The sequence below is a fragment of the Corapipo altera genome, unplaced genomic scaffold, assembly GCF_003945725.1.
Source record: "Corapipo altera isolate COAL_440 unplaced genomic scaffold, ASM394572v1 55, whole genome shotgun sequence".
NCBI lineage: Eukaryota > Metazoa > Chordata > Aves > Passeriformes > Pipridae > Corapipo > Corapipo altera.
The window spans coordinates 13,668,839-13,690,763 of record NW_020884882.1 but is presented as its reverse complement, the minus strand read 5'-3'; the positions used below and the strand labels follow the sequence as shown (position 1 = coordinate 13,690,763).

At 44.4% G+C, this 21,925-nt stretch overlaps 1 protein-coding gene across 30 annotated transcripts in view; it reads left to right on the top strand.

The window, feature by feature from the left end:
• The window catches only part of FOXP1 (forkhead box P1), a 386,121-nt gene that overhangs the window by 246,276 nt on the left and 117,920 nt on the right, over positions 1-21,925 (top strand). The window contains exon 1 of one of the 30 annotated variants that reach the window (XM_027640635.1): positions 15,040-15,424. The exons of 28 other annotated variants lie outside the window; for them this stretch is intronic. The gene's annotated coding sequence lies outside the window, so the exon portion shown is untranslated. Of the gene's footprint in view, positions 1-15,039; positions 15,425-21,438; positions 21,457-21,925 lie in introns of those variants that run through there. One more of the 30 variants, XM_027640637.1, reaches the window with a different exon arrangement.

Here is a 21,925-nt window from a genome sequence, read left to right as displayed (position 1 = left end):
CGTGCCCTGCCTGGAGCTGCCCACGGCAGCACTGCTGGAGCCCAGCAGTGGCACGAGCAGAGGACATCAGCTGTGAGGGGAAGTTTAAAAAATGCCATCAGGCTTAACTTGGAAAAAAATATCAACACAGAGGGTGTCAATTGAAAACCAGCAGGGTGAGAAAGCTGCTGTACTGTAGTGGGAATGCAGCAGCCTCAAGGCCCTTTAAATGATTGGTGACACACTAGAGATATTGTTAAATTACCTTTTTTATTGGTTCTTGAGTCTTATGTCTTAAAAGACTATTCTTTGGAAGAAGTCAAGAGAATCCTTATATTTGGTTTAGATATAAACCTGAGATACAAAACATGGATGTGGATCTGGACTTGAACTTCTCTGGTGTCAAGGGAGCCTTTCAGGCTGGGATTTTGGTGTGAGACATCTCTTTGCACATGATAGGTTGGAGGGCTTGGGTGCAGTGCTCACCTGCAGCACAGCTAAGCTTCACCCAGGGATGTTGGTATTTTGGCATGTTTCCCCACCAAATGGGGAAAAAGTGAAGTATTTCTGTCTTACAGTTGTTTAAAGATTAAAAAGAACATTTTCTGTTTTGTTTTCAGCATCGGAAATTGAGTACAAGGATTTACCAATTTTTAAATTCACTGATTACGTTGAAGAGAGGACCAGAAAGTGTTTGAGATCAGTTATGCTAGTGAGCAACCAAAGAAAAGGGTTTTTTTGCATCTAATTCTAATTTTTAGCATTCAAAACTGCTTATCTTTTGTTGTTCATGAGAATTGTTTCAAGTGTTGCTTTAGTTGCCCTGTCTGTAAAATCTAGGGGGTGGACAAGAGGCTTTTTAATTTTGTTGAAGGACTTTAAGACGATTTAAGAGCGAGTGCTAGTAGTTTGTAAGAGAACTTGGGGCACAGGCTTAATGAAGGATCACTGGTGAAACACTTACTTTAATTCAAACACTCTGGTTAAGACTTTCTCTACAGCCTGCATGGTCCCATATTTCACATTCATTCCCAGCACGGACTTCCTTTGCTGAAGGTCCCATAGGTAAGCCACGAGAGCAAAATATACTACAGGGCCTCATACCAGCACTTGGAGTGGGAAATTTTAACCATCCAGCTTAATTTTTCATGACTACAGAACAATAGCCAAGATTGTGTTCTGGGTACAGAGGTGGCCACTGGGACAGCCCCATTAGCCCCGGCATAGGCAGCTCTGCCCCCTCCATGGGCTGCTCTTTGGGCTGGGATGGAACTGTGACCCACAGAGATGTTTTTCTCCTGTGTTTGGAGCAGGATCATCGTGGTGACACGTTCGTGCCGAGGGGTGAGGGCTGAGCACGGCTGTCACCCGTGGAGCCGCGTTTTGTATCTGCCTGCTGGGGAGCAGCTGCAGGCAGAGGAAACCAATAGGGATAATGGTGATGCTGAATGGGAAAAGAGGATTTTTTTGAACCTGAAAAGGACTGTTTATGTATCATAAACCGCTTTTCAACGTTGTAAACCCTTTGAAAGCAGCCCCTCTGCCTCCTCTTTGCTCTGTGCAGCATGAAGCATCCAGGTTGGCTCTCCAGTAACAGCAGCAGCTCAGTATGGTTTTTGTAGCTCTTGGGAGGAAGGGGGAAAATTCTGAAAAAAATCTCAATTGGCCAAAAAATTTCAGCATTTTTCAATCTTATATTGACTCCTGAGCAGCAGACTGCTGAAAAATGCTGTGAATTGGTAATTATGAATTGCAGCAGGAGGTGAGATCAGCTTAGTGTTCCCAAAGCCTCAGAGATCAAAAGGTACCAGTGAGAAAGGTAAAACATTGAGGGGCAATGAATGTGCCAGGCTACCTGAAACTTAGTTGCACTATCTAGTTTGAGGAAAAAAATGTTGTTGCTGAATTTTGTAAGGGAAATTTTTTTTAAAAAAAGAAAAAGCGGGTAACATTTCTATTGAGGCATGGACTGTTTGCTGGAAAAAAAATGAGGATATGAAGCAATTGCTGAGGTACTTCTAGGTTTTTATTTTTCTTTCAGTTTTATCTACTAATTTACCTGATAGGGCAGCAATTAAATGAAGAAAAGCAGTAAGAAGAAGCAAGAGGGCAGGATAAATGGCATGTTGTTTTTCTTTAATTTTCTATCAAGTGCAGAGCAATACAAGGATTTTTTTTTTTCAACTGCAACGGTGTGCATTTCCCTTCTTCATACTCTTTCCAGCTGTCATTTCCAGGAAATGGTACTGTCAAATGCTGTATTTATGTGTCATGTCTCAGCCTGGTCTGGGTAGGTGGTGTGTGGGGCAGGAGTCAGCTTATCCCCTGATGTGCCCCAGTGACACAGAACCTGGGTCCCCCAGGCACCCAGGGGGTGCATTTGTGCTGGGGATCATGGGTGCTGTGCAGTGCTAAGGAGCAGGAGTTGTCTCCCAGATTGGTATCTCCCAGGCTTTTAAGAGCATCAGTAGATAAGAATCAAGATTTTGAAGTAGTGGATATCAAGGGAAGCAAAGGATTTGTGAGCACACACAGTGCCCAGGCATCACCTCCAGCTGCTCAAAGGGTCAAAGGAAGAGTGAAGTTAATCAGTAGAAGAAGTGTCCAATTTAAGGTGGCAAAAACCTCCTTTGCTATCACCAAGCTACTATTCAAGGAGGAGGATAGTCTTTGAGGGAGAGCAGCCTGTTTGTCTAGGGTGTATCTACTAAAGACTGGACATATTTTTTGCCACTTTCAAAATCCTTTCACCAATTCCCCAGATTGTTGGCAAAATACGAGTAGTGGCAGGTTCCTAATAACTCTCTTTCCCTTCTGCATCAATTATGTGTCTTTGAGAGGCAGAGCTTTGAGTCAGCTCTCCTTCATTTCGCTCCTCTGGTCGCTCCCAGGGGAGAGAGTCTCTTGGTAATAGGAGCTACATCAGTTCAGAGAAGAATACAGTTTTGTTCTCTTCTCGAATGACATATGACTATCAGGCATCTGATGAGTTCTCTGAGTGGGCACATGAATTGAACCTTTTAGGAGTCTGGATGATTAATGGCCTGATGGGTAGGAAGCAGACACTCGTAACAGGTCTGGGGGATCTGCCTGGCAGAGTTAAATAGTGCCGTGGTAGCAATGCCCTTTTACCCTTCTGAGCTCCCCTGCAAACGTCACCAGTGCTGCACGAAAAAGGAAACAAAGTTCACCACAGGGTGGTTTAGGGGATTTTTTTACTTTTGTTTTTGTTGCCCATGTGTTGTTGTGTGGGTTTTCTTACAGAGCAAGCACAAGAGATGTTTCAGTTTGACCTGTAGAACTGTTTCTTGCTTTATATGATTCTAATTGTTAAGGATCCTGGCACATTGACCTGGCCTGTGATCCTTGTGTCTCAACCTGGCTCCTGAGGAAAAGTCCGTAGTGCTGCCCGTGTTTGTGCATAGGGCTGGATCCCAGTGCCAGTGTCAAGTGGGGATTTTTTCCTAATATGGACAGTAGTCCACAAGGAACTGGATGAAGTCCATCAAACTAACGTCGCCAACAGCCAGTAGAAAGTTTGGCTGTGCTCTGCTTGGACCAGCCCCGAGTGAGAGACCGGAAGGTAAAAGGCTTTTTCGCACCATAACTTGATATCTCATGGCCAAAGGTAATGTGCTAAAGGCACAGACCAAGTGATGCTTGCTCACCACTTCCCTTTGCAAATAGCTGTACAGTCATGGCTTTTGCAAAATGAAACTGTTTTGTTTTGCTTTGTTTTGTTTTGTTTTCCCCTAAAGACAGCTCAGAGCAGGAGCAGAGCAGGCACTAACATGCCCGTCTAAACCCTTTCCTTTTCTAATTTTTTGGGACATGTTCCTCCTTTTGCCTTCTGGCCTTTTTACTGATGCAGTGCAAGTGTTTCCACTCACAAAACTTCCACTTGTGCTAATTTTGTCAGTGTGAAATTGGTGTATATTAATTTTTTTTCTGAGTTCTCACTAGTGGATTGCACAGCCAAGCCAGTGCTTTAGGCGGGCACTGGCAGCCCACTCCTGGTCAGCAGTAAGTCCTAAGTTTGTTTCTAAGGAAAATATTGTGAAGCAAAGGGATATTTTTTTGGTGTTGGTTTTTAGATTTTTTTTAAAGTCTTGATGTTCTGTATTAGACATAGACTGTTTTTAAACATCAGCATGTGTTCCTTTTCTTTGATGTGTTTTCCGAGGAGGATTCTGCCTTCCACTTTAACAAAAGGCCCATGTTCTTCTTAGGTTGTTTTATTCTGCTAATGATGTTGCTTACTCAGATAAATAGGTATGTGAATGTACATTTAAAATGCAACATTCCCCTTCAACACACCACGAAAACATAACAGAACTGATCTTCTGTAGTGATCTCCTGTGCCAGAATTTCCATGTTTTGAAATGAAAATGGATTCTCCTTATCTTCTCATAGCCCCTTTGATCCATTGCCTGTGGGTGCATAGTGGCACTAACGACAGAGGACGGGGAAGCTTCAGCTTTGCATGGCATCATTAGCTCCAGAGCATTAGCAGCATCTCAGTGAGGAGCAGCCCTGCTCCTGGTATGCCAGGAGAGAACCTGCCTCCCTACACCTCCCCTGAGCTCAAGCCCAGGTGAGATACACCTCCTGGAAGGGTCCTGTGTGTTCCTGCCAGGTGTTTCTGCAATGCTCTTCCCGTTTTCCTGACCCTGTCAGTGCCTCGGCAGTAGGAATTCCCTGCAGTGATACCTGCTTTCCACATCTTTTCCTTCCTCCAGGTAGCACATAACTCCAAGGGCTAAACTTGCAGGCTAGGCTTGGGTTCACCTGTGCATCAGCCTGTACCCGTGCTGGGAGTTTGCATGTTTGCTTTTCTCCCCTGATTATTAATTCAGTCCAAAGTTTGTCATTTGTAGCCGGTCTCAACCAAATAGCTTGAACCTCTCTGCCAGGACTCTGCATGCAAGTACTGTCAAAAGTGTTCTCAGTGATGAGTCAGTTCCTTTTTTTTTTTTTATTTTAATGACGGGTATGCAGCTAGTGTACCCATTAGAGCGTGCTGAGGGATGGCATAGAAATGAGGATACACATGTGTATGTATCAGATGCTGAAGAGCAGCATTCGTGTTATAAATATAGCTCAGCTGTGTTCCTTCTTACATTTCAATTTTATAATCCGTTCCAGAAGATTTGGACAAAAATACTGTGGTGTAAGAGAGCATTAGTTTCTGGGTTCTTCAGATAATAATTCTTAGTACAGAAACTAGTAAATAAACCTCTAAAGATGGGCAAGATGACATCTTCCCTAGTTCTAGGAATTGGACTTGGGGTATAGATTTATGCAAGGTAAAATAAAGGACAAGTAGAAGCAGGAGCAGAACTGTATGTTTTATTCTTTTAGTTTATTGCTAAAATGTATGAATAGTCCTTTTTTGTTTGTTTTATTGGTGTGATTATATATGATCTATCTTTACATGTATACTTTTTAGACCTGGTGGGCCCACTGTGATTAAATGTTTGCTTTGAATACGTGTCCAGCGTGTTAACTTTTCACAGTGGAAAGTTGTTAAATTCATTTTTATACGGGGGGGGGGGGGGGGGAAGGGGGGGGGGGGGAAAAAAGAAGAGATTGTTAAATGTATGGAAACCCTTATTGGCTGAATTATATAACTGAATTCATTCAACATGCTCTCGGTGTATCTTGTTCTCCTTTCAGTATTGCCACTCTGTTCATCACCCCTTTTAGTGCTTTAGGCATATGGCGTGCAGTACATCCAGGGAAGTGTCAACAATATGGCATATGTTATACATACTGATCTTGATACACCGTAGAAAATAATGGGCCTAACTTTAAAAGGCACGGTGCTAAGAATAGAGCGTGCTGCAACATGCAGACAGTGAATCCGCCATGAATGTCATGTTTGAAGACAAAAAGAGCTGTATTTTTCATTACTTTTGTGGCTTGGTTTGTATCTTGGCATTGTTGCAAATTAAAATACGGCAGTGAGGTGGGTGCAGGCAGGATCTGCACCCGCCTGATGCCAGAACCCCAGGATCTGCTGAGACGTGGGGGTCACAGTGCATGGGGGCAAGGGGGGGGGGGGGGGGGGGCAGGCAGGAGGGAGCAGGGAAGGCAGGGAGCTGTGGGACCTGCCTCCTGCTGTTACAGGACTGTCTGTGTGAGCCAAGGTGGGGACCAGCAGGGACTGTGCTACTGACACCCGTCTGCAGGAAGAGGGACGGGGACGAAGGATGTCCGGATGCGCTTCCAGGAGTCATTAGAGGGTCGCATTAGCTCACCACTTAGCTCCGTCTCCTCGCTGTAAATGAGCCTGCACAAGCAGATTGCAACGCTTACATTAAAACCACAGTTGTGGAAATGAGTCTTTCCAAAGACTCTTCCAAAGATCTGCCCATTAGGATCTGACTGCGGGATCAGGGCTCTCATCTGGACTCGCAGCAGTAAAATAAAGATGAAACGCTCTGTTTCTCATTTCTGGATCCTGGACTTACTCAGCTCCCCATTTCTCAGTGAGTCCTTCATCCCAGGAATGCTCATTTTTAAATTAGAAAAAATTTAAGCAGGGGATCCTTTGAAACACTCAGCCTGAAAATTGTTCCAGGAAGTTTCATCTTTAAAATAAATGATTCATACCGTCCTGTAGGTGTATGTGTAGCTGTATGTCTGCATTGCTGTTTATTGTGCTGTACTGGCCTGGCTCGGGAGCTGTAACATCTGAAGTGCAGAGAAGCAGTGACTGGAGAAAGGAATATCCTCTTTCCAACAAAGACCAAATATTTGTCCATTATCTCCCTGGCCATTGTAGCAGTTCTTGATATCCACAGAACCGCGCGGATCACCGCGTGGATAAAACGGCACAACAAAATATTTATTTTTAATCTTTGCCGAATGTTTGGTGCATGTTTATGAGGGTTAAACATTAATAGCAGATGTTGTTAATGAATGGAAGGCTTGAGCCAGCTTCTGAGACCTTTTAGTTAGTACATGAATTTTCTGGTTGATGACAATACTTGTAACATGCCTAATTACGAAGTAGTGTTCTAATCAAGCCTTGAATAACTGAAGAATTTCCCCTCCTCTTTTGCGGTTATTTCAGTGGCACACACACAGATCGCTTCAGTGCCTGTGCTTATTCTTAGTGATTTTTCTTTTCTTAGAACATTCATTGAGGTTTTTCCCCCAAGAAGCACATGTATTTACGCTGAATGTCGGCGCAGGATCGTGCGCGCACAGGCATAGACGGCGACACGCGCACGGCCCGGCCCCTCCATCCCGGCCCCACCAGCAGCTGAACTGGTGCCAGCCTCTGAAGTTGTTGTCCCAGTTTGTCACACTTCCAGGTGAAGTACGTGAAAGTGATTATAGGTAATAAATATCTTTTTTTTTTAACTTATTGCAGAGGCAGTTTTTCCCCTGTTAATGAGGGTAATTTGACTTGGTTGAAGGATTGCAGTTCTTAAGAATTAATGCAGCAATCCAATTCAAAGATTTAAAGAGATCTAAGATTTTTCACAGGTCGTGTGCTAGTGAATGTGCTCCTATCACATAGCAGCTAATGGACTTGAACAACAGTCTGTCATTTACTGTTACCTCAGTGTATAGCAGCTTTGCCCTTGATAGCGAGTATACTTTCCCAGCAGTGCAGGTTATTTAGTAGTGCGGTGTATTTGTAACACTTTTAAGAGACAGTATCCGATTTCTAACAGCCCTAATTACTGGATGAAGAGAGGTTACCTTTCTGACTTTTTTAATTACGTGTTTGGATCCTAATCTGCACGAGCCTAAAGTGTTTTAGGCTCTGATAGCTGACTCCTCTTTTTTTTTTTTTTTTCAAATTTATCTCTCTGTATACACATCTATAAAATAATTTCTGTGTTGCATTTTCCCTGTATCAATGCTCAAAGGTGAATTTTATAAATATGGAAGTGTTAGGTGTTGGTCTCCATAAGATCCTCTTGTTTTTATGGATGCCTTATTACCTTTTAACAGTGTTTCATAGTGACTTATTTGTAAATGCTATTGGAAATGCTCTAATTTCTTGATCCTATTATGTTCCTGGATATGAAAAATCCTATTGTAAGGTAATTAGAAGGATTCTCTTCTATTTAAATGTGTGTTCTCTAGACAGTGTCACTCTATACTCTGCACACAAGAACCTTTGTTCCTTAATTAGAAAAAGGACTAGAGCTCATTAATTGTGGGTACAAAGTGATGTCTGCTCAAATGGAGAAGCAATAATACAGTTTAAATAATGATTGATCCTACACTTTAGGTCTTATACTATTTCGTACTGATAGTGATAAATAAGTAACACATAATGCAGGTTGCAAAGCGTTGTGTGAAGATTTTTATTGAAAGATCTCTTTTTGCAAGGATAAACCTGTGTCGGGCACAATAAATAAAGGATGGATGGTACATACACAGCCTCTGCCGTGAGGGAAAGTCAGCATTTGTCAACAGCCGTACCGTAGCAATAGCTGAGCTACTAGGAGTTCACTCCACCCCATACTTTAGAAAATGAAATAATTGTGAGAGCCGTGCAGTCAAAAGCAGTTTGGATCTTGGCCTTACAGAGCTATTATTGTGATGAAAAGAATACTTTAATTACTGCTCACAAACAGGATGAGTTATAAATGTTTGAGTATTTTGCAGGGTGTTTTCTTTTGGAGACAAGTGTACTTTCTTCTGTGAATTTTGCCATCTCCCTGCCATCCCCTTGGGAGGAGAAGGACAGACTAGGGAAGTTCAATCCAAGATCCTTCACCAGAAGGCTTCGGTTTATGTGACGGCCACAGAGCTGGGGTGGGCTAAGATGTGTAGCACATGTCACCCAAAGGCCAGGCAGGCTCCCAGCAAAGGCCCTTCCCAGAAATCAGGAGTAGGTTACACTGAGCTTGGCGGTCCTGCTGCCAGGGTGGGATGCTGGGATGGTGTATGTGTGGGTTTGGAGTTTAGATCTTGTCACCTGAGTCTGGGCTGGGGAGAGCAGGTCACTGGGATGTGCACTGGTCGAGGGTGATGCCCCTCACGCTCCTCAGCCCGCCACTCCATCTCCTCCACAAACCCAGTGTTGCCCATTCCTCTCCTTGCCCCACCTTTCCTCAAAGACTTAAGAAAGAGAAAACCTTTCTGATTTTTTCTAACCCTAATGAAAACATGCATTAACAAGGCAAAGCCTTTCCCATGTGAAGAGTCAGAAAGTTGAAAGGTTAGGCTTGTTTTCCTGCTGTTGGTTTCACTAATCAAAATGGTAAATGCTAGACCAGGGTATATATTTAACTCAAAGCGTATCAGCACTGGAACCCCAGAATATCCTTCTCTGCTGCATTCCTCTTGGTGGGAAAGAAAAATAGTTTTTAAAAGATAAAAAACCTGTTCTTCAATTGACTATGCAAAAATCTTATTGCAGTATTTATTCCAAACCTGCACACATAATGTTCAGTCAAGGAGAAAACAGCAAAAAACAGTTGTTGATGGACTTAGGCGAGAACTGGATTAAATAAGCATTAGTCTACTGAAGCTGATTACAGGAATATGAAAATGCAGTATCTTAATGGTACATATTTTCATGTGGCAGCTCAGTTGCCTTTCATTTTGCAGCTAATATGTCTATTCTTATGAGTCATTTACTTCTTTAATTACCTTTTGCAGGCAAGGCACCATGGTATATTAATGTGAATGATTTTTACTGCCAGTTTATCATACAATGCCCCAGAAGTTGAAAGGCGTAATTGACTTGGAAGAGCAGCTCATGAAGGAAACAATATTTAGTTGACAGTTTTCCTTGTACTCTCTGTTGACGTTTATGAGTTTACACTATGCTAAAGGAGTAATAAACACAATTTTCTTTCAATAACAGGAAAGAGTCGCTTTTAAAATATATTTGTGGAAAACAGATTTGTTCATTTCTCGAATAATATAAAATAATGCCTTTCCAGTGATGAGATGTATAGAAGATTGTCAATTGAATTAAACCTCGGAAGGTGCATTTATAACCTGCCTTAGAGCGTTAAAAGGTATTAGGGTGCATGTGAATTGAATCAGTTAGATGAATATTTAAATTATACACAGATTTGGATAAATCATATTCAGATCTCTGTGTTAGATTATTTGGTGGCCTTCTCTTGCTGTCGAGGGCGAAAGTTTGAAGTGGGAATTTGAGGGACAGAGGCTCTGTTTCTGGAGATGGAAGAACACCCATGTGAGAGCTCCTGATAAAACCCCAATTGGAGGATTATTGCGGAAACTTTCTATAACTTTCCTGAAGCCAGAGGCTTGAGGAAGGTTTAAAATCAGCTTTGCAATCCGTCAAAGTCCATTTTCTCCTGGAATGCTACTTTTATTGAAATGACCTTGTCAAATCGCAAATTCTTTTTCCCAAGCATCCCCAGGACCGTGTGCAGGTATGATTAATCATCCCATCCTGCTTTAATTAATTTAAAGGCGCCCATGGCCGGGGCGGGAGGAGCAGCCGGCTGGCGAGGGCAGTGCTTCCCCGCTCGGCTCGCAGAGAGTTAAACTTTTCACAGTTTTCCCGATTGTTTGCAGTTCAGCCCTCTGCAACATAATGAAAGTTTTCGAGCCATCTGTTGTTAAGCTGGCGGTGAGCAAGGCCAGTATATCCAAACAAAGTGCTGGCCTGCTGTAAACTGAACCTGTCAGTTTAGCATAGCTGGGCTGACCTCCCCGGGCGCGGGGCAGCGGGTACCAGGCACTGGCTGCCTGCTCGGCTTCCAGGGGAACTTCTTGGGGGGACCGTGTTTACTTTTTCCACTTAGCGTTCCTCCCACAGGCTTGGACTAGTTTATACTAAATCTTTAAATTGACACTGGCTTTTTTTTTTTTTTCCTATTCTGAACTTTCTCTTTTTTTTTTTTATCTTTTGGGGGCGTACCGAAAAAATATATTAAAATCCCACAGTGGCTGGAATTTGAGCTTTTTGGAGGTGATTTGGAGGGTCACGGGACAGCAACCTCTATGATTCTGTAACTCAGTGCATGCGCGTGTGCTGGCAAGATTGTCTCTCAAAAGAAAGAGGCATGTTCCCAAGTATCCCGGCTTGCTTTCCAGTTCCTATTGTTCCCTTTGTTCTGTATTATTTAAGATGAGTTACTCATTTGCTTCAGAGGATTGGGAATAACAGGCAAGGTAGAGCACAGAGCCAGCATCTATTGTCTTCCTGGGAGCCAGGACTGCATCCAGGGTGGCTGGAGCAGCCTTCCTCCTGCTTCTGTTTGCTTCTGCCCAGGGGGTTGGTAGTTCCAGCATAAGGTACTAGAGAATTTGAAACTTTCTGAACAGAATTGCCAAGATCAGACTGAAAATGCCCTTTATTCGCAGGACTGTGGGCTTGGGAATTGTTTTCCTTTCTTGTTGGTACGAAATGAAATGCACGGTAGTTTGGCCTCCCCTCCTCTGCCTCAATGTGTTTGTGCTTTTTCCAGGCAATCCTCAGATTGCCTTCTCTTTTTCCTTCCTCCGTAAATGCTATTTCATTTATTCCTCCTTATCTGGGATATAATACATGTCATTTCTCTGGTGATATTCACTCAATGCAAGTGGTTTTAACAGTATTTTGGGACTGGCAACAAAACTCGAAGTGCCTGTGCCAGGAAAGTGACTATTAGGTATTACCTATTCTCGGTGTTTGTCTTTTGGACTAGACCTACAGTAAATACCTTTCTGCTGCCACTGCTGCCAAATTCAGTCTTTGCTTTCTACACTTGTGCTGTACCTGCTTGCCGGTCTTTGGCTGGTTGCAAGTGTGTTTTACTTACCTCATGATTCTTGGAAAGCAAACCTGATCGTCAGTGACCCCAAATGCTGCAATTCTCAGTCAGGAGGAGTTTTGCCTGAGGAAGAGCTGCTGAATTTGTGCTGTGTGTGAAACCAATTCTCCTTTGAAAAAGCACTTCACAGCCAGTCAGTATCTTCACGTTGTGGTGCAAGTGTACTGGAAGCTCTGGAAAAACAGTGAAAGTCGTACTTGGCTTTTCCAGAAGACCCCAGCAAGGGCTTGTGCTGGTGCCCACCAGAGGGTAGGAGTGCCCAGGGGATGAGGGGAAAGGAGTATGACAGTGGTGAAAAACACTCAATTTTAAATTAAAATGACTGCACTTATGAGGAAACCCCATCCAGCTCTAATCTGTTTGTAAGGTGACTGACACATAAAGTGCTTTTTGTTTTAAGGTAGAGGGAAGTGCATTCAGGATAGAGTTTCTGGCATAAATGTCAGGTGCAACGCAGTGCATGCTCACTCAAAAAGTCAAGCAGATAACCTTGGCATTTAGGGACATTGCCTTGTATAAAACGGAATTGTATTTTGTTTTTAAAAAGGAGGACTACATTAAGAGGTCACCTATTAGCTGTGTTTTTGCTAGCTGTCTGAAACTCAGCTCTACTGTCTATTAAACTCAAACCACTGTGTAAACATTCCTGTGTTGTTCCTGGTCTCTACAATGGCCAAGGGGATCAGGTTTCACCTGCCTGCACATCTTCAAGCAATTAAAGCAATTAGCTTGAAGCCATTTCACATTCAAGGTCTACTGTGACATTCAAGTCCAGAAGAAGTCTAGGGGAAAAGGAAAAAGAGGAGTATAAAGGGCCGCTGTGCAGCACATGCACAGGAATAACCTGCGAGGGGGTTTTGGACTTACAACGACTTCCAAATGCGGTCAGGAGGCTTCGCAGCAGGCATGCAAAGTTGCTGCTGAGAAAGGGAAAAGATAAAGAAAAAGCACCTAATGATCCTTTAAATTATACCCGAGTTTTGCACTGGGAAGGGAGGGGGAGGAGAGAAAAATAGCAACATGATTTGGAACGATATTTGAGTGAAATAATACTGTGTTGGTCTTATTTACTGATATTTCTCCTGGCATGGAGATCATGTTTTTCTTCTCATTTAGGTGGGGATTTATATTTGGTGTTTACATTGTAAAACTACACTCACTCTGGCTAATGTATCCCTTACAATGACATTCAGCGCAGAGTTTAGTGATTCCAGCAGTAAGTCTTGAAAGCTGCTATTTTTTAAAAGGTTGGAGCAGATTAGTGGTGACCTTAAAAGATTAAACTAGTACAGTTTAAAGATAAATAATCAGCCTTTAGCACATTAGATAGCTACATAAGCATGACAGAAGGTGACTTTCTTACAACAGTTTCAGAATCCAGGCAGCATTTTTACATTTGAAACTTGACTAAGGCTGGGAACGGTGGTTTGCAGAAAGCGAGACGTAAACTGATTGCACCACTTCAAATTGGTTAATACAGTTTTAAATCCACAGTTTTCCTGTTGGTTTTATTATTGAGAAGAGGCTAATTTTAAAAGCTGTGCCTGCTGCAGAGGAAGATCTTGCTTTGCCGTCCCGGAGGGTGTTCTTAATCAGAAATAACCGCAGGCTAAATTATAATGTGGAATCCTGCTGCCCTTTAACCTAACACTGCTGCTCGTTCAGTGTTTGTTAACAAACAGCTCTAAGTACAAAATTGTTTGAGAATTACTTTTTCATTATATTTGCTGACTTCAATTAGAATAAGAAGCTTATTTGGGGAAGAAAAATTAAAAATGTATGGGTTTCTAGAGAAAGTTTCAACAATTGTTTCCCGGCAAGCATCGCCTTTGAAACATAGCTGTGGACTCCGTGGCACACGTAATTCAATTTAAATAAAATTACCTTCTGAACTAATATTTCTGCACCAGTGGCAGAGGCAGAGCTCAGGAGCATCCCAAGATTCAACCCTTTGATAGATGAACAAGCTAAAATGGTCACAGGGATTGAGGCCAGGGCCCCTCTTGTGCCTTGTAGGGGGATGCGATTCCCCCATTCCCTAACGAAGAGGCGCTGATTCCCCACGCCTGTGATGTTGGGGAGGGCTGGGCTGTAGACACAAGTGGCACAGTGTCCTATTTTTATTTCAGTTTCAATAACACATAAATGAAATGTATACTTGGCAAATTAATTGGTGAGTTGAAGGTAAGAACTGCTGAGTTAGTAGAGACGGCACGAGCCCTGCTCTTTTTTTCCCCTTAAGTTTACATGCTGGAGCGGAAACGCTGCGGTGCTCAGAGAGGAGGTGATGCCTCTGTAAAGCAGATCTTTCCAATTTTATTTTTTTTCTAGCTTAGTCTTCTGTTTCTATGATCTGCCTTTTGAACTGTTTTTGTGGCTGATCAGTTCCACCTAATATGTCTCTTGATTTCTGCTATTGTAATACTCAGACGACATGCTGTTCTCTTCATTTTTATAAGCTTTAGATGCTCCTGCCTGTCATACTCTGGCGGTTTATCTTCAGCGTCTGGATTTGCTTTCAGACTTGCATGTCTATCAAGCTGCTGTTGCTTTGAATGTGAGATCAAAAGAAGATGAATTCCAGTAAAAAATTTCCTTGTATGAAGAAAAGATTGGGGGCCTATGTAAACATCCCACTGACAGCTCCCAATGAGTTATTTTAGCAGAGCATTAGCACCCAGAATGACAGACAGTCCAAGACTAGATGCTAAATAACAAATCAGTCCCTTCGGTGGCAGCAGCACGTTGCCACAACAGCAATACATTTTCTAAAGGAATCCTGTTCCTCTTTTTTATTGAATATGGCTGTTCGACTGCTCATCTCTTCACGAGCTGCCTTTGAGTGCCAGCCCCAGTTTACTTTTTCTTGACAATATCTGTGTCATGTCACCAATATGACAGCAGACAGGGCTTTGATAATTGGGTGGGGAGACGGTTAGTTAGTCATCTCGAGTTAAATAGGTAGTTTGTTTTAGGGAGGGGAAGGAGATGACGAAGGAGGGGATAGCATCTGCCGGAATGCTGAACTCACGCTTTTGGAGATGCTGGATGCAAGTCCCTGTGCCCGAGACAAGTTGTATTTTTGGGTGGTTGTTTATATTTCAGTTCACGCAGTTAGAGAAAACAGCTCTGCAGCCCGGCCAGCCTCCTGAGCCGGTTTTCAGAGCAAGTCACAGCACTGTCAAGGGTAGGAACGTCAAGCTTGGCTGGACTTACGTGCAAATCTGAATTTGCCTCGACACAAAAGTGAGGTGTGCTTCTTGCTGCTGTTTGGTCTGGTTGGGGACATAATTAGTTCTGCATGTTTCTACTTAGAGCTGGGGGGAATTTAATAATGCAGAATCACTAGATTTTTGTGCCTGGTGTAGTGCTGAGCCCAACTTTGAGATTACCTGTGAGGTCTAGCCGATCTCACCACTTTGCAAGGGAAGAATTAGGGAAGGAATGCTTTGCGGTTTCTTTGTCATTTAGTAAAAGCAGAGGTTGCTACTGTGGAGGCAGAGCCCGGTGGCTGCCGCGAAGGGCAGTGCTCCAGCGTCTCCCTCCAGCCTGCACTCCGGCTGCACAGCACTTCCTGTTTATTCAAACATCTTTTTACCATTCTTCAGCCCCCGCTTCACAGAAACAGCCAGAAACACATCTCCAGCGTGAAGACGGAAATCTAAAGGCAGACAGTAAGAGCTCACTCTGTTAAACTCTTCATTTTCTCTGCGAGCGCTCAGAGGAAAGGAGCGTGCAGTCAGGGCTGAACTTTTAACACGCTGCCTTGCGCAGGCAGCTTGGAGAGGGGAATTGTGTTGGTTTACAGCTAAAGAAGCTGGTTCAGGTTGTTTACTGCGGTGTTGACAAGGGTGGGTTTTTTCGCATGGCTTCGTAGAACCATGGAGAGGACCAAGTCCTCTTTTGGGGTGCCCATCGCCTTGCGGTGTCGCAGGAGCAGCCATGTGTCACCGTCCCTGCTGCCCGGCCGGTGCTGCGACTCGCGTTTGCACAAGTGCCAAAATAACTTAAACAACAACCCCCCCTCAAAAAGGGAAACGTGGCTGCTGTTCTGGGCAGCACAAGCGGCGCAAGCCCACTGAGTCGCGTTTTTGTTTTCTGCAAATTGTTTGCATCGTGGCTCTGGCACTGTGTGCGAACCAGCCTCGCTAATATTTGTACCAATTTCATGCTAATAAAAATCAGGCTGCTGAGACAAGCATGGCTATTATCTCATTCATATGACTATTGTTTAGACCTGTGGTACTACAAAAGGAAAGGGAAAGCGTGCTCATGCCGGGTAATGGTTGTTAACTTCTCACGTGAAGGATTTTCTCTGCAGTTTTTCAGTATTAATGATTGTTGTATGAATGGTCTTCAGGGGTTGTTGGAAGATAGTGTGGATCCTCTGGGTAATCCGTGTTGCAACACAGATGCTGGATTTTTTCCTCTCTGTTCAAGTGACTTAAAAAACTGCTTGATATTTCTCAGTGGTTTCTCCCCCTCAAAAGTCCACTGACATAGCAGGTAACTTTTTTTTGGCAAGCATTCGTGGTACTCGTACAGTGTGAAACATAAGAGAAAATGGAAAATATGCTGCCTGCCCTGTGGAGAAAACCCATCCTCCTCGAGGCTTTTCCTGCCTCTCTGAGATCCAAATACACTTTAAAATTTTAAACCGTAAACCCCCATCTTCCTAGAAGAGAGAGAGAGAGAGAGAAATCAAGCTGTGTGTTCAGCCAAACCGCAAGTACAACAAACATATTTTGAAAATATATTGCTAGTCTGGCTTTTTAATGTTCAGAAGTTGTTCTACTTTGCAGAAAAAAAAATGGTGTTTGCAACTGCCTTAAGGACAATTTGTTTAACAGTAGGAGTAATTGCATGGGGAAAATGGAAAGAGTGACTGAAGTTATTTACTCAGATGTTAGTGTAGGTGTGGGGCAGAAAACTCTCTGTGGGAACAGTGGGCTGCTTTTCTTGGTATCTTAGTCTATTTGATGACCATCAAATTTCCCAGCTCACTGGTTTTGTTTTTTCTGGATGGCATGTTTGATTATTTATCAGAAGGGAAAGGGAGTAGCTGAAGCAAATAAACATGTGACCAAGCTGTGTTTTGTTTTCCACTCAGAAGGCCGTGCCCTTTAATAGATATACAGAAAATAATAAACGTATTGTTTTATGATAAAAGGAAATTATGTGTATCATTTTCTTTAGCAAGGCCATTAACCCCTTGTGCTCAGTGGTCTCCGCCTTCTGGCAGCTTGTTGGGTTTGCAGCTGGGAATTAAAAGCACTTAAGCCCCCCTCTTGTGTGGAACGTTTCCATGGATTACTGCTTCTCCCCTTTGGATTTGCTGGATTTATTACATAGTCACACAGCCCTGGTCATCTCCCAGGTCCTGCTTGGGGTGTGACTGACTAAATGAGAGGCACTTTGAATTTTCAGAAGGGTGCTGACTTCCAAAGAAAACCTTGGCAAGTGCTGCTGGTATCTTCCTGCCTTCAGTACTGGCGTCTGTGCAGCGCGAGGGGTTGCAGCTGTGTTTGGTCCGTTACAGACAGTGTCAATTTATGGGATTCTTCTTTAAATGCCAGGTGTCTAGCATGTAGCGTGTTGTATTTCCTTTATAATACCGGCTTAGGACAATGCTCATTATCTTCTCTGAGAAAAAAACCCACCCTATAAACTAAATCACTGTCAGGAAGCAAAATACAGGTTTGCCTCATCTCCGGGAAGCATGTTGCATGCTTTAGCTGCTTTTATGGGATTAAAAGAAACAAGTTAAGACTGTCATGCACATGAAAGGAAACCGAGATGTGGTTTGTTTCACATTGTGCAGGTAGGTATAAATTTAATAGACTGACTTGCTTTCAAAATCTCTCTTTGTCTCCCCGAATCGCATGTCAGTTCCAGCGCGTTGATGAGCTCCGCGGTCCGTAATAGCGCCTGACTGCCGCTGCCCCGCAGGTGCTGGATCGGCAGGAGGGTCCTCCTCCTCAGGGATGTAGGTTTCCTCTGAGGAATGGCTTCAGATCAAAAGAAAGGAAAATTTGCCTGACGTCTTGAAGTTGCGTTCAGTCGCAACTTCCGTCGCAAAAACCCCCCATCGCTGGTGGGTCAGGGGAGGAGGAGGTGGATGTGGATGCTTCTCTCCCCTGGCTCCAGGGGGTCAGTGCTCCATGCAGAGCCCAAATGGATGGCAGGGACTGAAGCTGTGGGTTTAGGTTTGAGGGAGGAAAAGTGGCAGTCAAAATAGCAGGCAGAGGAAGGGCTGGCAAAATAAGGACCTGAAACTTCAATGTGATGTGAAGAAGAAGAGGAACTGAGCAGCTTGGGGCCAGGTGACATGGGCAGGGGCTGGGACGGGGGACGTGGCTGGCCCCCCTTGCCCAACAACTCCCTGAGGGTTGAGGAGGCTCGGGACAGGCTGAGGAATGGGCTTTGGGATCAGCGGTGCAGGATGAAGGTACCCAAGAAGACAGAGGGGTAGCAGCAATTGCATCCTGTTGGGCAGGGGATCTCCAGCCCTGGCTGAAGTCCTTGGGCAGGCACCCATGAAGGACAGTTAGAGAACCTATCCATGGGGAAAGCTTCCTCCCAGCCTCCAGCAATTAAAGGTTGACTCGTGCCCTGAAGCATAAACATTCGTACCTTGGTTTCTGTTTTTATCTTTCCAAAGGTAGCTGTAAATGTTCTCATTACTATCTGTGCAAGTGTCTAATCTTTTCTTTCATCCTACCCATGCTCTTGGCACTGGTGATATCTTGTGACAGTAAGTTCTAGGCGTAATTATGAGTTGTGTATTAAGAAAGAAAAAAAAAATCCCTTTATCTGCTTTAATTTTTTTTGTTGGTTGTTGCTTCCTGACTTCATTCAATGTCCCCTTTCTCTTGCGTTATGAGAGAGGGCAAAAGCACCAGATGTACCTTCTCAGGCCGAGTCACAATTTGTGTACTTTTATCATCTCCCCTCTTACTCATCTCTTGCTAAACTAAACACTCCCACCCTTATCAATCTTGCTTCGTATCTGCCGAGGCCTCTAATCATTTTTGTCGCCTCCATCTGAACCCTCACCTATTTTTTTTTAACCAGAATCTGTTAAAATTAAGGTTTTTAGAAGTTGAGATGTGATTTGCAGCATTTATTTTCTATATTTTGGGCTGTCCCAATGTTTTGCTTCCTTCATTCATCCAACAGCAGTGAGCGTCCGATGGAGCGTGGTGAGATGTCCCCAGTCAGGGTCTGTATTTCATGGGCCTCTGAGTACAAGTTTGTCATGCAGTGTTTTGGAAAACAAGCTTAAAATATGTTCCCTGTTTTGTTGACCACACAGGGAAGCGCGCAAGCAGCTGTATGCAATATACTATTTATGTTGTAGCAACAAAAAGGCCCTCTTCCTTCTCCCCCCCACCTTATCCCTCTTCTCTTCTCTATTAAAAAATATGAGAACTTCCCGTGCTTTTGACATCCAAGAAAAACGCGGCTCAGCAGTGAATAGTCCTCCAAATATTCAAAGGTCTGGTTCACTTCTGGATAAACACAGTAGTTCAGAATCTGATCTCGAGCCTACAGAAACGAGCTGGAAATCCCATAAGATTTTTTTCATCACTCAGACACAGTTCAGTTCTGGTTCAGTTTGCGCAGGGAGCCAAGATTTGTATCCTTTCTCATTTTACCAGGATGTGTTGGCCCATCCCTCCTTTCTTGCTGGTACAGACCGCTACATGCTGTGAGTCTTGGCATGCCAAAATAAAGAGAACCATTTTTAATGTTTGGGAACTTTTTGCCAGATGCTTTTTAAGTGACTTTGATGAGTCCTGACTGTGACTCTTTAAAAGAGGGGACAGAAGGTGTTTTTACAGTGTAACCGCCTGAGGATTTCATTTGTGCCTCAAAAAAAGGATTTTTGTAGCCATTGTCCCCGTTGTGGCTGGTTTGGGGTTCTCAGGTTCCTGGTGTTGGCTGAAGTTGATCTCTTGCCCTGCTGCTCCTTGCTGGCTGCCCCCTTCTTCCCTGTAGCGTCTGAGTATTGAGGAAAATACCTCCCCCACCTTTTCCCCGAAGTTGGTGGAGTTCATGAATAAATTACAAAATGGAAATGATTGTTTTGGAGGCAAACTCTGTTGTTCTCCTGTGTGGGGCTGGGTCCTTGCTGCTGCAGAGCTGGGATAGCAGGCAGGGATCTTGCCAGCCATGGGGTGGGCTGTGGAATGGCAGGGCAGGAGCATCTTCCTCCCACCAGCAGGAGTAACCTCAGTGCCCACGAGGACGAAGTGCAGCAGTGCTGGGGCACAGGCAGCTCCACTCTGTGGGTTTGGAAGAAAGGGGTTTTTTTTCCAGTGCCTTTTTCTGGAGGGAATCTCCTCAACTGGTAGCCAGAATCTATTCCAGAGGAAAGAAACTAAGTGTGCTGGAAGAAAAATAAAGACTCGTCTTCTTTCCTTATGACTAAACTATTCTAGGAGATGCTTCAGTTTGAGGCACATTGCCAGCTCCCTTGCTCCAGGCCTGCCCCCATCACATCAGGGACAGGATGTGAGCCAGGGTTTGTACATGCGGACCTCCAGGTCCCTTCTCTTTTTCCAGCATGGGAATCACCCATTAGTTACTTGGCCAGACCAGTCTGCTGTGTCTGAGCAAAGCCTTCAGGGCCAGCTGATCATTTTATGGAGTGAAAGATTGCTGTTGAAGCTCCCCTCCTTGATGAACTGGCTGGTAGCCCTTGGAGGGAGCCAGCCTTGCAGCGGAGCTGCAGCCAAGCGAGGCACTGGGTACCAGCAGCATCTCCCCGGGCTCACAGCATCCCTCTGCAGCACCTGTGGCATTGGGTACAGAGTAGCTCGAGGAGGATTATTTAAGGAAACAAGGAAATAGAGGATGAGATTGGGATGGGGATTTTTTGAATCCAAGGCTGTTCAGAAGGCTGGACAGCAGGGATGGATCACCAGGTTATGTTGCATCCTACCTGTGTCCCATAGCAGAGCTCCTCGTCCTGCCTGTAGCTCTCCTCAGGCTTCCCTGCTGCAGTGCTGGGAGCAGTGTTGGGGCTCTTGGCTTTGTCTCATTTTGTGTGTGGCACATAGGGTCAGCAGGGTGGGAATAGGGAGAGAGCACCTAGCAGCTCATTTCCCAGTTCTGGAGGAAGATGGAAGAGCTGGGCACGAATGTCAGAGGGAAAAAGTGCTGCAAGAACATCTGCTTCTCTCTTTTGCATCTTCTACATTTTATTCCTCCTCTTCATTTTGGTTCTTTTCCTATTCTCTCTAGTTGGTTCATCTCACCTCCCCCTGTTCTGTTCCTCCCAGAGGAACAGCACTACCCACTGCTGTTGCTTTGCACTATTTTTTATTTTTTTCCCTTTTGCATACTGCTCCGCTCCTCGCTGGTTTCCACACGTTGAGCGGCTCCTGAGCCTGCCGGAGGAGAGCTGCAGCAGGGCTCCCCTTCCATGTGTCTGCCTCCTACCTCTGCTCCTCTACATCTGCTGCTCCAGGAGAAGAGAGTGTCGCAGGAGAGGAGGTAGAGGAGGCAAGAGTGGGAGAGACATGAAGCAGCTCTGAAGCTCGGGTGCATCCAGGCTTCCGAGCTTGAGAGCTGCATCTTGCCGCTCTGCTGGGAGCAGCTGTGGAGTGGAGTGGGGTGTGAGGACAGATGGGAGCTGAGAAAGAAGAGAGATTGCTGGCTGAGTCTAAATTCCCCCTCGTCCCACCCAGGAGAAACAAAGGTACTTGCCTAGCGAGACTAAATGGAAGCAAAAAGCCCTTCTGGGAGGTGGGCCACACTCCGCTGGGAGAGGCGCCTGTAGCTGCTGGCTGGGCGGTCCCTCAGTGCCTAAATCCATCGTGAAACTTGGGGAGAAATAGATGGTGAGAGAACTGCATGCCTGCTGCTGCAAAGCCATGCTTTCCCAAACCTCAGTGGGGAAAGCTGAGCGGCAGGGTTAGTTTTGTAAGGGCATGGCTATCAGAGGTTAACACAGAAGGTCTTGCTTCTGGAGTCTGGGACCGGGGTAGTGTTATGTTTGCTCCAAGGGTAGATTTTGCCCTTAAAATATCTTCCTTCTCATTTCTCTCTGCTTGTTTTGTTGTATTTTGCTTTTTAATGACCATAACTGAAATAACGGACAGATGATGATGTTGGCTGGCAAGTAACTTTCCTGATTTACTGCTTGGACAGTTCAGATGGCAGCAGGA